This window comes from Strix uralensis, chromosome Z, assembly GCF_047716275.1.
Source record: "Strix uralensis isolate ZFMK-TIS-50842 chromosome Z, bStrUra1, whole genome shotgun sequence".
Lineage (NCBI taxonomy): Eukaryota > Metazoa > Chordata > Aves > Strigiformes > Strigidae > Strix > Strix uralensis.
In genome coordinates, this window is record NC_134012.1 from 54805212 (window position 1) to 54817447 (window position 12236).

Below are 12236 nucleotides of genomic sequence, written 5' to 3' on the forward strand. Positions count from 1 at the left end.
GCACCTGGAGGATGAAGCACTTTCCCTGTCAGGGGCTGGGAGCTGGAGCCTCTTCTCCCCCCAAGCGGAGCTGGGCAGGGAGCAAGCTTTGCTCCCAGAGAGAGAAAGTGCCGGCCTGTCTCCCTTTCTTCCCTGGGGCTGCGGCTGTGAGTGCACCCGGGCTGTGGGTGAAACGTGGAGGGAGGGGGGCTGCCTGCCTTGCTGCCGCTGGCCTTGCCCGCCTTGGTTTACACACGGCCTTTGGGCTGTTTTGGCCTGGAATCTGTTTTGCGTGGTGTGTACATGAGGGCTTAGATTATTCTTGCTCTGTCTAGAAAATGCTGTGGAGGCTGAGGATGAAAAATGCAGCAGGTGGCCTAGCTGGGAGGGACTGCAAAGCCAACTCCCCCTCCCTGTCCTTTCCCTGCATTTAAAATCCATAGGGATTTTCTGAGCAGCAGTTCCTGCGTACATCCAGGGAAAGGAGCAGTGGGCTTGGCAGTGCTAGGTCTACAGTTGCACTTGATGATCTTAAAGGTCTTTTCCAGCCTAAATGATTCTATGAAATGTGGTCCAGATGCCAGTAAAAGCATAAATAAAAAGGGAGATGCAAAGTTGCCAAGCCAGGATAGCAAGAGATCGGATGCTGGGAAGGGGAAAATGGTGCTGTAAATACCTAAGGCGGGAGCTCCATAGTATGTGGAGCTCCATAGTATGTGGAGCTGGGGACTCTCCAGCAGACCCTTGGAAGGGACCCTTGGTGCATCTCACTGTCAGCGGACAGCTGAAGTTCATTAAATAACAGGAAGGTGTAACACTGGGCTCCTATTCATTCTCTCAACTATGGTAGAGCTTTTGTAATAAATTGCGGGATGACAGTACCAAAGTGATAAAATTCAGAGGGACTGAATTTCAGAGGTGACGGGTGAGGCTTCCTGGGTAGCGAGACTTGATTTAGAAAGCACTCAGCCACTTAGCTGTGGGCTGGAGGGGCAAGAGATTAGTCCTGGAAATCCTCCTCCTTTCCTGGATCCCTTGAGATGCTGTTTATGTGATAATTATAGCTAATCAGGTGAATTCTAGGCAAGAAATGTGACCTTTCTACTTAAGCCTGAACAGGGCAAGATGATGTAACTGAACAAAATTTTTCAACAGCATCCTGTGTCTCACTTGTAACAGATCTCCTCTATTCCTCTTCCAGCAAAGTGTAATAGGAAGGCAAATTAACCAACTACTCCAGAGGGAGATGGTTGATCTTTGCGTAAGGAAGAAAGCAGAGGCTTTATTGTGCATAGTGAAGCAAGGTTCAGACACCAGACACCAGAGCCGCTGGGTGCAGTGTATTGTAGGGCAGAGTGTGCCCATCTATCCCCAGCCTTTAAGTTTGGAGGGCGATCAGTTGGTATCCGACAGCTCTGAGGCTGGTGCTGCTGCTCCAGCACGAGTGACGTGGGGTCCCTTGAAACAAGAGCTCTGGCACGGGGCACAGTGACAGCCACAGGATCTGTACAGGCACGGAGCTGTGCCTCTACATGGAACTTGCCTTTTTGTTCTTCATGTCCTTTAAGCACTTTGCTGTTTATTCTTAATTTCCCGTCCCTGTCAGCACAGTCTCATCAGAGCTCTGTTCAGTTTTATTTTACCAAGGGAAGCTGTTGGACACATGCACAAAGGGATTTGGGTGCCTGAGGGCCGTATCGAAGTGCTCACATCAGCTTCTTCCTCAGCACAGCTTTTGCCAAGCTCCCGGGCCCTGAAGGCCTTTAATCCCAGCTCTTGCTGCAGCATGGCCTTGTGTCCATAGGACAGGGCTGTGCTCTGGGGTTTCTTGCAAACACAAAAGGAACCGACAACCTTGTCCTTTCCTGAAACTGTAAAGGGCCCAGTACCTCGGACATGTACAACGCTGCAGCTGTTTTGGGGGGAGGGAAGGAGTGAAGTTACTGCCTTGCTTGCAGGCTGTGTGTAAAAGTTGAGGGGAAGAGAATGTTAATCTTTGCATAGATGATGTGGAACAGAGGAAGCAGGAGGGAATATGATCTGTGATTTTACTCAATGTCAGGATGCAAAAAATTTTAGAGTAGAGCTGTGTTTGAGGGCGCTGGTCTTTCAAGTCCCAGAAAATAAGTGGGCAAATCCATCTGTTCCTTGGTCCAGTTAGCCAGAAAGGGAGGGAAAATTATTTCTAGTCCAGAGTAGTGCTTAGTAAATGTAGATGTTTATCTTTGATTTTTGTTGGTTTGCCAAGCAGGAAAGTGTTCTGATTTTGTTGACACTCGGAGCAGCAGCGATCCGTGGGTTTGAGGCTGTTCATAATATTCTGAGCACTTAGTAAGGTCAGGCACGAAGTCACGTCGGGTCAGCTGCTCTCGTGAAGTGAAGCAGCTAAGTGATGTTTACCTTCCTTCTGTTCCCACCAAAAAAATTTAAAGAGTAATAAAGGACAGTTTGGATATTAATAGCGGTTTAGTTCATAATCCCAGTAAATGGGGTTCCAAAAGTAGTGGAAGCGGGGGGAAGGTGAGAAGTGCCAGCAGGCCCTGGTGTGTGTTTGTGGCTCGACCGTGGCTCGTTTTCCGCTGTGCTCTGGCCAGCCAGCCAAGCCGTCCAGTTTTGCTGGTTGCAGAAGCATCTCTGGCCTTGGAATGAACACGAGGGATTTGAGCCAAGCTCAGCAAGGCCTGACCTCCCCTTAGCCCCATGCCAGCCCCTGCACAAGGGCACTGGGCAGAGGCACTGGGGTGCGATGCATCTGCTGAGCGGAGCCCAGGGGGTGGAGCTGCTGGGTGAGGGCGTGGGGGGAGCCGGGGTTCAGTCAGGAGTTAGTGCTGTGCCTGTCGGGCTGCGCTTCGCAGGGTTAATTTATGACAGGGCGTCCCCGAGAAGGACAGGGGTGGTTGTGCTGTTTGTGCATCAGTGTGGGCCCGTGCCAGAGCCCTGCTGCGGGCGGGCTGGGAGGTGTGAGGTGGCAGCAAAGCAGCTGAGCTGGTGGAACTGGGATCCGGGTTAGGACCAAGCGTGGGGAGAGGGAAGCAGCTCATCCTTTTGGAGGGGGGTGCTGGCACCACTGTGGGTTGTGTGTGAGTGGCTTTGGAGGCTCTGTTGCCCCCCTCGGTGTTCCCCAGAGAGGGAGAGGTGGGGGATGCTGGGGGGGGTGGTGGCTGCATCCCCTCCCTGGCCGAAAGCCGGAGGGCGGCTCTGGGCGCCGGTGCTGCCGGGAGGCTCAGCCGCGGGCGGGCAGGGGGGGCTTGGGAGCAGGGCGGAGCAGGGACACGGGGTGCAGGGGAGCTCGGGGCGGGGGGGGGGGGGGGGGGGTGTGACACCCCCTGCCCCATGCCGCAGGGCTGGGGGCATCCCTTGTGCAAGAGGGGGGTGCCTGGGGCAGGGTGGCGCCCGGGGCAGGGGGCCCTCGGTCCTGCATTTGAAATCCATAGGGATTTTCTGAGCAGCAGTTCTTGCGTACATCCAGGGAAAGGAGTGATGGGCTTGGCAGTGCTAGGTCTACAGCTGCACTCGATGATCTGAAAGGTCTTTTCCAGCCTAAACGATTCTATTAAATGTGGTCCAGATGTCAGAAAAAGAGTAAATAAAAAAGGAGATGCAAAGTTGCCAAGCCAGTATAGCAGAGATCGGATGCTGGGAAGGGGAAAATGGTACTGTAAAGACTTAAGGCAGGAGCTGCCACAGTAAATGATAGTATGTGGAGCTGGGGACTCTCCATCAGACCCTTGGAAAGGACCCTTGGTGGATCTCACTGTCAGCTGACAGATAAAGTTCATGAAAAGATATAGTTGTGGCTCGTGGGACTGCACCCACAGCAAAAGGCTTTTTTGTCTCAGGGAATATTTTTATGGAGTTTTACTTCTATGAATCTTAACTCTGCCACTTAAATATGGTCTAATCACGAAACAGTGTGGGACGGCCTTATGTTCTCCACGTAGGAAGGATGCCACAGCCTGGAGACACAGGTGTATCCTTTGGGTCTGCTGTGAATGGGATTCTGGATTTTCAAAGTCTCATTGTTACTCCTTCCAGGTTTGCCTAGTCATGGCCACTGGCAAGATTCATCGGTCCATGGGATCCTCCAAAACGGCTGATGGACTCCAGAGTAAGGTGACAGTACGTTGTTATCCGAAGCTGGTCAGAGAGGCAGAGCAGCGTGTGACTGTAAGTACCTGCTGGGGGCCGGGTAGGAGCTGGGTTAAGGCTGGAAGCTGCCCCTGTCCCTCCTCTGCCTTCCCCTCCCGTTGTCAGGGTGCTGTGGAGCCAGGCACTACCTCCCCAACTCTTTGCTGCCGTGCTTCTGTTGGAGGGGGCTGTCATGGTGCAGTGGGGGGTGGACTGTGTTGCTTCAGGATAAAGTCCAGGGTCTTGCCCGAACGTGCCAGCGGAGCTGAGATAAAGGAATGTACTGGGCATTGCACGGGAACAGCTGAAGCACAAACATGTGCTTCCGTCCGTCCTCTTTGCTATGTGGGCAGTAACATCTTCTGTCACGTGGGCATACCTGCCAGTGCTGCCCTGGCCACACCGCTGGGCAGCTGGGCATGTGGTAGGCTGCTCAAACCGCCTGGAGTCTTGACAGGACACGGCTGGTTCCAGATAGAATAGCTTCCAAAAGAGTTGTTTCATGGTATCTCGTGTCCTGTGTGGATCACAGATGCAGCCCTGCAAACAGCAGTGGATCCAGGGCGATTCCTCCTTCCCATCCACAACTGTCCCCTTTGCTGGCTGGAGCTCCCTTCACTGGAGGCGACCCAGTGCTGAGGCTCTGTCAAGGAGACATCTCTGTATCCTTCTGTGGAGGGGTCTGTGAGGCCAGAACAGAGAGAAAACAAGTGCTAATGGAAAAGAAATAATGAAAACTTGGACCCATTCCTCTCCACCTCAGTCTTGGCACAACGCTGCTTTTCTGCTTTCCTCTGACTCATCCAGCAGTGCCATCTCCACCTGTGTGTTGGTTGTGAGCACTGTGCAAGGGTGAAGTTAGGGGATTTCTGATATCTCCTCCCCGCTCTCTCCAGAGGTCTCTGGCTCAATCCAGCAAAACTCAAGAGAGTACAAATACCCGAAGAGCAGAAATCCCCAAACATGTCACATCATCTCATGAAGGAGAAGCTAATGGGACAGAGCCACTTGCTTAGAGCGTGTGTATTCCGCTCTATATCATTAATTTACTGATGTTAAATATTTCAGCAGGTAATTTACGGGACTTCCAGGACTATCCTAGTGGCTGTGATCACAAATTACTCATCAGTGGCACTTGAACGAGAAAAGTCTTTCTGCAGAAAGGCATTTCTGTAGCTCTTGCTGGTGTTTTGCGTTTCAGCTGACTCCCTCTGCCTTCCTGAAGGAGATGTCTCTTACCACCAAGCAGAGGCTGGCCAGCACCCGAGAGATGAGGTGGCCCCGGATTGCCCAGCTTCTAGACATGGGTGAAACCTCCCATCACAAGGTAGCATTTTCCTGTCCTTTTCCTTGCTGTTTGATGTGACATTTGAAGAGGGTGTGTGTTTGTGACAGGAGTGCCTCCGGCTCATCTGAATACCTCAGTGACTAGGGCCTGTTGTCTTTTCAAACTGCTGGTGGTGGTGGAGTTCCTTCTGCTGGGGAAACGTAGAACGTTTTTCCCTGGTGAGAGGTTGGAAGTCCTGATCTGTGCTAAGTCAATATCAATAACCTCTGCTGAAGTTGGTGGGTTTTGCTGGAGTTTAGCTGATACTGGGGGAAGGCTGGGGCAGGCCACAAGGGCCCGAGCTTGCCATTTTCCATCCTCCTGGTGAAATAGCCACCTCGTGCTTTGGTGTAGTCACTGTCAAATGCTTGGGGTCATGAGACTCCCTCAACGGTGGCAGCATTGGCCTTTGAAGGCTGAGGGCCTATAGTAATTACTTAAGATTTAACAAAACCAAGTGCATTAATGTTTTGGGTTGGAACAATGTGTGGGACCTTTACAGGGTGTTAGATTTTGCAGGCTGCCAGATATACAGGGGAATTGCCCTGGGCAGAGGGGAGTGGAAGTGCGTTCTCTGGATCACTTAGATGTATGTTTAAGCTGCTTTTCTCACAGGACTGCTCACTGTAGCACATAGTCCAAATGAGTGGATCGCTGAGGTAGGCTGTTGAGTGGAAAATTGGCAGCAAGAGACCTGTAACCAATTGGTTAAGGATTGCCCTAGGCAGCACAGGAGGTTTGGAACGCATCAGATGAGCGCACACATAACTGGCAGCGTGCTGCAGGCACGAGCTGCCGTGTGAGCGTGGCTCCTGTGGAGCAGCAGGAGGCCTGCCTGGGTCTTTTGAGTGGGAACAGTGCAGCTGGGAGAGGGGAGACAAAGCAGGGAGGAATTTTCTCAAGTATTGCCTCTGCTCTGTGAACATTTGCGGTTTGTGTATATTTTCAGACGTGCTTCTGCGGTGGTATTAAATGAAATGGCAATAATGGAATACAATAAAGCATCTATTTAAAGCCTGTGGATAAAGGAGATACCAAGTCCAGTCTTACTCAAGTTGCCCAGTAATGCTGAGAAAAGAGCTAAACCTTACCACTATCCAGCATTCACCTCCTTTGTCTTTTTCCCAACTACTGTGTTACTTTCTTTTTAGCCTTACCTCCTCTGGGAGTGTGGTCTTCTAAGTGGTTTCTAGGCTCTCTATCAAAAAGGTATTTAGGGATGTGTGGGACTCGGTCTCTCTGTCTCAGAGTAAAGATCATCCCAAAATTGTTTCCCATGGAGTCTCATGTAAATTCTTGGGTTTCGCTTGCTCCGTGAGTGCTCGTGGCTCTTCCAGGAAGTGCTCTGGAGCTGTGTGACCACGTTAGCACAGGGCTCTGCTGGCAGTAAGCACTGCCTTGCATTCTGGAGAAGGAAACCTGGAGGAACACCCGCCAAAAGAGCTTCTTAGCTTGAGCCTGCTCAGTGTGGTCCAGAAACTTTTGATCAGCTCAGAACACAGGTGGGGGGCTGTTTCCCTAGCGTGAGCCACGTGGACGTACTCACCAAGAGACTGTACTCCACTGGAGATCGGTAGGGTTCTTTCATGAATCTTTCTCCCAGCAGCTGACCCTCCTCTCACCGCTCTGTCTTGCCTCTCCAGTTCTCAGCAGTTGACCTGGAGCAGAGCTTGTTTCAGCCTTTTCCTTCAGAGGTGGTATTTCAGAACTACGTCCCCGTCGAGGTCTACGAAGTGCCACTGATTCTGAGGAACACTGACAAGGTAAGTGCTGGGATGCGGAGCTTTAACACTGTGCTGGAAGAGGAGAGCAGTGTAATTCCTGTGGTTTAGAGCATAACAAGTTACCTGCTGCAGCACAGCACATCCAGAATAAAATGTCTCACCACCTTTATTTTGCAAGACGGTGGAAATCTTCCCATGCTGGGAATCCTCCCCCTGATTTTGGCTGTGCATTGGTGGTATCTAACTCAAAGGAGCTTTTCTAGTCAGCGTCCTTCCCCTTGAAAGCCCTGGATTGATGGGAATGTTGAGGGTTGTACGTTCTTTCTGCTCTCCTGCTTTACCTCGAGTGTGCACCATGTGCTGGTGGCTCCCTGGTTAATCTCGGTTTCTGGCAGGACACCTCTGCCTCTCACAGCCTGTTTAGCTGCCTCTGTGCAGCTCACTGTCAAAGCCCAGGGCTTGAGCCTTCTCCATGCTGGAGGAAGTTATGGTTAGTGGCATTAGCACTCCAGGAAGGGTGTTTTGAAGCAGCAGGGGAAACGGACTGATTTAGCAGAAGCAGTGGGAGGCCTTTAGGTGCCACTTTAGGCTCCTGCTAAGCTTAATGCAGTTCTGCTCAGGTTTTTCTAAGCAACGTGGCTCTCTGCTTTCCCTTTGGAGAACCACAGCACATCCAGAGTAATGTTCTCTTGAAGGTCTCCACCTTCACTTGAAAAAATTGTGATCGTTTTGAGATTTCCCGGGAAAGTTGAGAAGGGAGAAGTTGAAAAATGCCAGCAATGTTGTTGCACTGTAAGGAGGAAAATTGAGACCTTTTGAATTTCGGCAGGGGAAACGTTTGCTTGAATGAGGCATGTGCCAAGAGCAGCTGGTGGGAAAAGACAGGAGGGAGGAAAGGAGCTGAGTGGGAAGGTGCTCTGGGAGAGAACATTGTACATGCAAGGGTTTCTCTTGACACGTAAGAGTAAGTGTGCTGGAAGCAGAGAATGTTCAGAAAAAGAAAGGTGTAATTAAAGATACTGTTCTGTAATAAAGAGTAAGATGTGTACGTGAGAGGAGGGCAGGATGGGCAGGTGGAAGTGTACGTGAGAGCACGTGAATTAACCCCCCCTCCAAATCTACCAGTCTTGTTGGAAAACAAACAAGTGGACAAAAAAAGCTGTCAGGGCATGTTGCAGGTGGGGGAACAGCAAGAGAAGTCAAAATGTATTCTGAGATAACAGGTTTTGACAGGGACATGGTTGGAAATGGAAGACCCTTTGGCAAAGACAGTTGCAGGGTGGTCCCTCAGTTGTTCCTGGAGAGTCCTGCGCCATTCCTGGCCTGGCGTTTAGCTTGGGAATACTGGAAAGAGCAGCGTGGGTGCCCCTGTCCAAGGGATACCATTCATGGGGTCCACGCTGATTCTGGGCACTCTTTGCTGTGGTATCCTCTTTCCTGATTAAAATGTGCCTCAGCTTCTCTTTTTTCCTATAGCTCTGCTTTGTTCCCATTAAGGCTTTTGGCTTCAGCTGCTCTGTTATCCAGACAGCACTTCAAAGTATTTGACGTTGCCAAGTACCAGCCAACAGGCAAACAGTCAATTTGCTCTATTCATGCTTCCTCCAGTGGAAAAGAACATCTGCATCAACATGTCTGCTATTCCCAGTAAAAAATAATAAACTTGTACAGCTGCACCTTGTGATTTTTATGCCCTGTAAAGGGGAGGCAATGTGTGAGCTGTTGATTTTTTCCAAAAGGAGTTAGTTTTGAAGCTAGTAAGACCTCAGCCATTGGACAGCTCTGGTGTGAAAGTAAGATCAGCTTTAAGGAAAATCCTTGGCATATTTAAGTATACAAACATAGAGATGATAATCCCAAGAGAGGTGGTTATATTCTAATTTTGTTGGCTTTTGGTGATGTCCAGCAACATTGTACTCTGTCTCAAAGTTTTCTCACCAGTTTCACAGATTCCTCCAAATCACACTGACCTATACTGCATGGTAGCCTGAGGTTGTCTGATCCATAAAAATCCAGCTGACAGCAAAGTATATATTCCAGATAGAGGCTCTGTAATCATGCAAATACAGAAGTGCTTTGCTGTATAGTTACTGCTCTTCCCTGTGTGTTGTAAAATTGCTTTTCTGTCTTCAGGCTGCTCCTCACCACCCTCAGCGATGTTCTGGGTGGCTTTTGCTGAAGGTCTTAGCTCATCTCCCAAGTGACTTGGTGACCAAAATGTTTGTCTGCAGTGTGAAATTGGCTCCTGGAACTCGCTGTCCCAGGGCACTGCTGGGAGCAAAGGGCGTTTGGAGACTTCAGGACTGCCTTGGCCATGGGTTATCAGGCTCGAGCGGGTGGTGAAGAATGAACCTCCATTTTTTCCAAGCCTCACGTGCGTTTGTTGTTTATCAGCGAAGCTGCCTGTCAGTCAAAATTGCCTGTTTTAGACTTTCTGAGATGAGATTTGGTGCTCAGGGATTGATATCAGTGTGCTAGAAAACACCCATTTGCTGTGTCTGTGCTTGTGGTATCCCAGAGGGCAGAAACTTGCAGCAAGGTGCCTGCCTGGACTCCTGGGTGTGGGGAGGAATTCCCAGAAATCTGCCTTGCCTGCACTGGGAGCTGCCTGGCTACAGGCACCAGGCAGCAAGAGCCTCCAGAGAGCCGAGAGTGGCTTTTAATAATGAAACCACACTGTGAGTCAGTGCTGGTCATGTATCTCAAGGCAGAAAATGCCTCTGAAGCCCATAATTGATAGGCCCAGCCTGGGGGGTTGTCTGGCTTTCCATCATTTTGGCAAGTTGACCGCTCTCATCTTCTGCATCAGACTTTCCTTGTAGTGTATTGGGCTTCTCCCTTGCTTCTTTACACCCCCCTTTAAATTCCCTTAGCCATCTCCTTGTTTCTTGTCTCCTTGTCTTTCTATGTTCCTCGTTTTGCTCTTCAGGTTTCCTTTTATTCCCAGTAAGGCCACAGTGTCTGTGGTCTCCTCCTCTTGCTGGTCTGCCTGCATGACTGTAGCACTGCAGCTTGACTGCCCCACTCAAACCCAGTATGTCAGTAGTGAATTTCTTCCTCCCCCCAGTATAACAGGTACTGTTTTGCCTTCAGGTCTTTCATCCCCCTCCAGAGGCATGACTGCTTGGGTGTGTGCAGGCAGAAGCCCGCAGGTTCTTTGGGCTGGTTGATATGTGGACTTGATTCAGGTATTATCGCTCGGTGCTGCTGGTGTCTCACCTGCTCGGTGATTCCTTCACAGCAGGGCGTTGCCCTACTGCCTCTGGCCTAGAGCTGTTTTGCCCTGGCAGGATGGATTCCATCCTGGTGTATTAGGTGAATGTACCTCTGTAAGGAACTGAAGGAATTGATGCCTCAAACATTCATCGACCCAGAAAACCTCCAGGACAAGCTGTGGCCTTTGTGATTAGTCTAAGGAATGTCACCCGAGGGAGCGGGAGTGTATGGAAGGCTGCACCCCCCACTCCCTTGCAGTTGTATTGACAAACTACTTATGTGGGCCTCAGAGCGGGGAAACTGAGTGAAACCAAAAGTTTCCCCTCAAGCACAAAGACCGCTAATCACTGTCTACACTGTGTAAGCCCGGTACTGTGTGGCTCTATTGCGTAAGCCAGACACCATGCTTGCCTTGCTAACGACTTCGTGCCTTCACCATTGAAGAGGCGACAAGGCCTGACGAGAGGTGAGCATTTCTGCCCCAGAAGCAGAAGTATGTTAATCAGCTGATAAGATGAAACTGAAACTTTGCTGTGTGTGCACCCACCACCCAAGATGGTCGGACCTGAGACAACTCTGGATCCAGGGGTGCTGATCCAGATTTCTTTGACTCTCTTTCTCACCTTTCTATTTCTTTCCTTTCTTTTATTTCTTACAGATTTATAAGAGATCACATTGTTTATTATTCTTTTCCAAGTTTAAATTGTTTTCTACTGCAAGTAAAACATTTTAACCGGTCATTTGGTGTCGTTTCACCTTAATTTAACCCAAGGGGATCACGGAACTGTTGCGACTTCCTGGGCTTCCAGTCTGGGTTGTGACAACCTCAAGAGTTAAAAGTGCTTTGGAAAGGTGGTTAAGGCAGGATGTCCCCAGGGCATGGCCAGGTATTTTCTCCTCATGTTTCCATATGAGTGGCAAAATCATAGTTTCCTGTCTTTCCTGCAGGTTTCTCAGCTGGTGAAGGTTGTCTTGGAGACGTCGTCTTACTTCAAGTTCACCAGCCCCGGTGATGTGTGCTGTAAGGTAGCACCTGGCATGTGTTCAACTTTCCGCATCCAGTTCAACCCTGAGGAGAACAAGGTGAGACTGGAGGTCCAGAGAGGTTGGTGCCTTCAGTGGAAGCTGAACCTGCTGGGCTGGATTCAGAACAGGGCATCTGCTGTGGGTTTTGAGGACTGTCCTGGTTCCAGTGGGGTTGCCCTGGATCTAGAACGGGGGGAAACGCTTTCCCCATGGTGAAGATTATGCTCTCATAGGCTGGAGTCTCTTATGTGTTTCAGGCCATTTTTATCCTTCAGTGATGGAACATTTAATGTCATGTCTGCTGGTTTCAGAGATAAGAGAGTCTTCCGTCTGTGGTGGGGCGGCCTCCCAAGGTGTTGGTTTCTGGTATCTGTCCAGTGCTGTGTGATTATGGGTTTGCTCCACTAACGGTAGGTACAGAGATCTGTTATTTGGAAGACCCAAAGTGAGCCTGATCGAGTGGGGACCGCCACCTTTGAAAACTGGAGTCACCTTAATGCCTAGCGTGTTGGACACGGTAGCGAGACAGCGGAACATTATGTCTGAAGTCATTGCGGTTTTTACGCACTGGTTATAGCCCACAGCCTGCTGTGGGGTCTGCTCCAGGCTGTGGTCGGGCAGTCTGCAGCTGGTCCCCTCTTGGCACTGCAGGATGCTGTTAGCTGCTGCAGCAGGGACTGACGGGCTGTGCTTTCCCTCCCTGCGCTTCCTTGAGCGTTCGCGAGGGAAGATGCATGTGGAACAGTAGGAAAATGGCAGGGTGGGGTACTCAGATAGTAGGTGCTTTAAATTCCCATGGGCTGCCCATCCCTTTTATTTTAGATGGCTTAGGCTGC

At 50.3% G+C, this 12236-nt stretch overlaps 1 pseudogene; it reads left to right on the forward strand.

The window, feature by feature from the left end:
• The first annotated feature begins 4075 nt into the window (after positions 1-4075).
• Positions 4076-12236, forward strand: part of LOC141938270 (hydrocephalus-inducing protein homolog) — a 90107-nt pseudogene continuing 81946 nt past the window's right edge.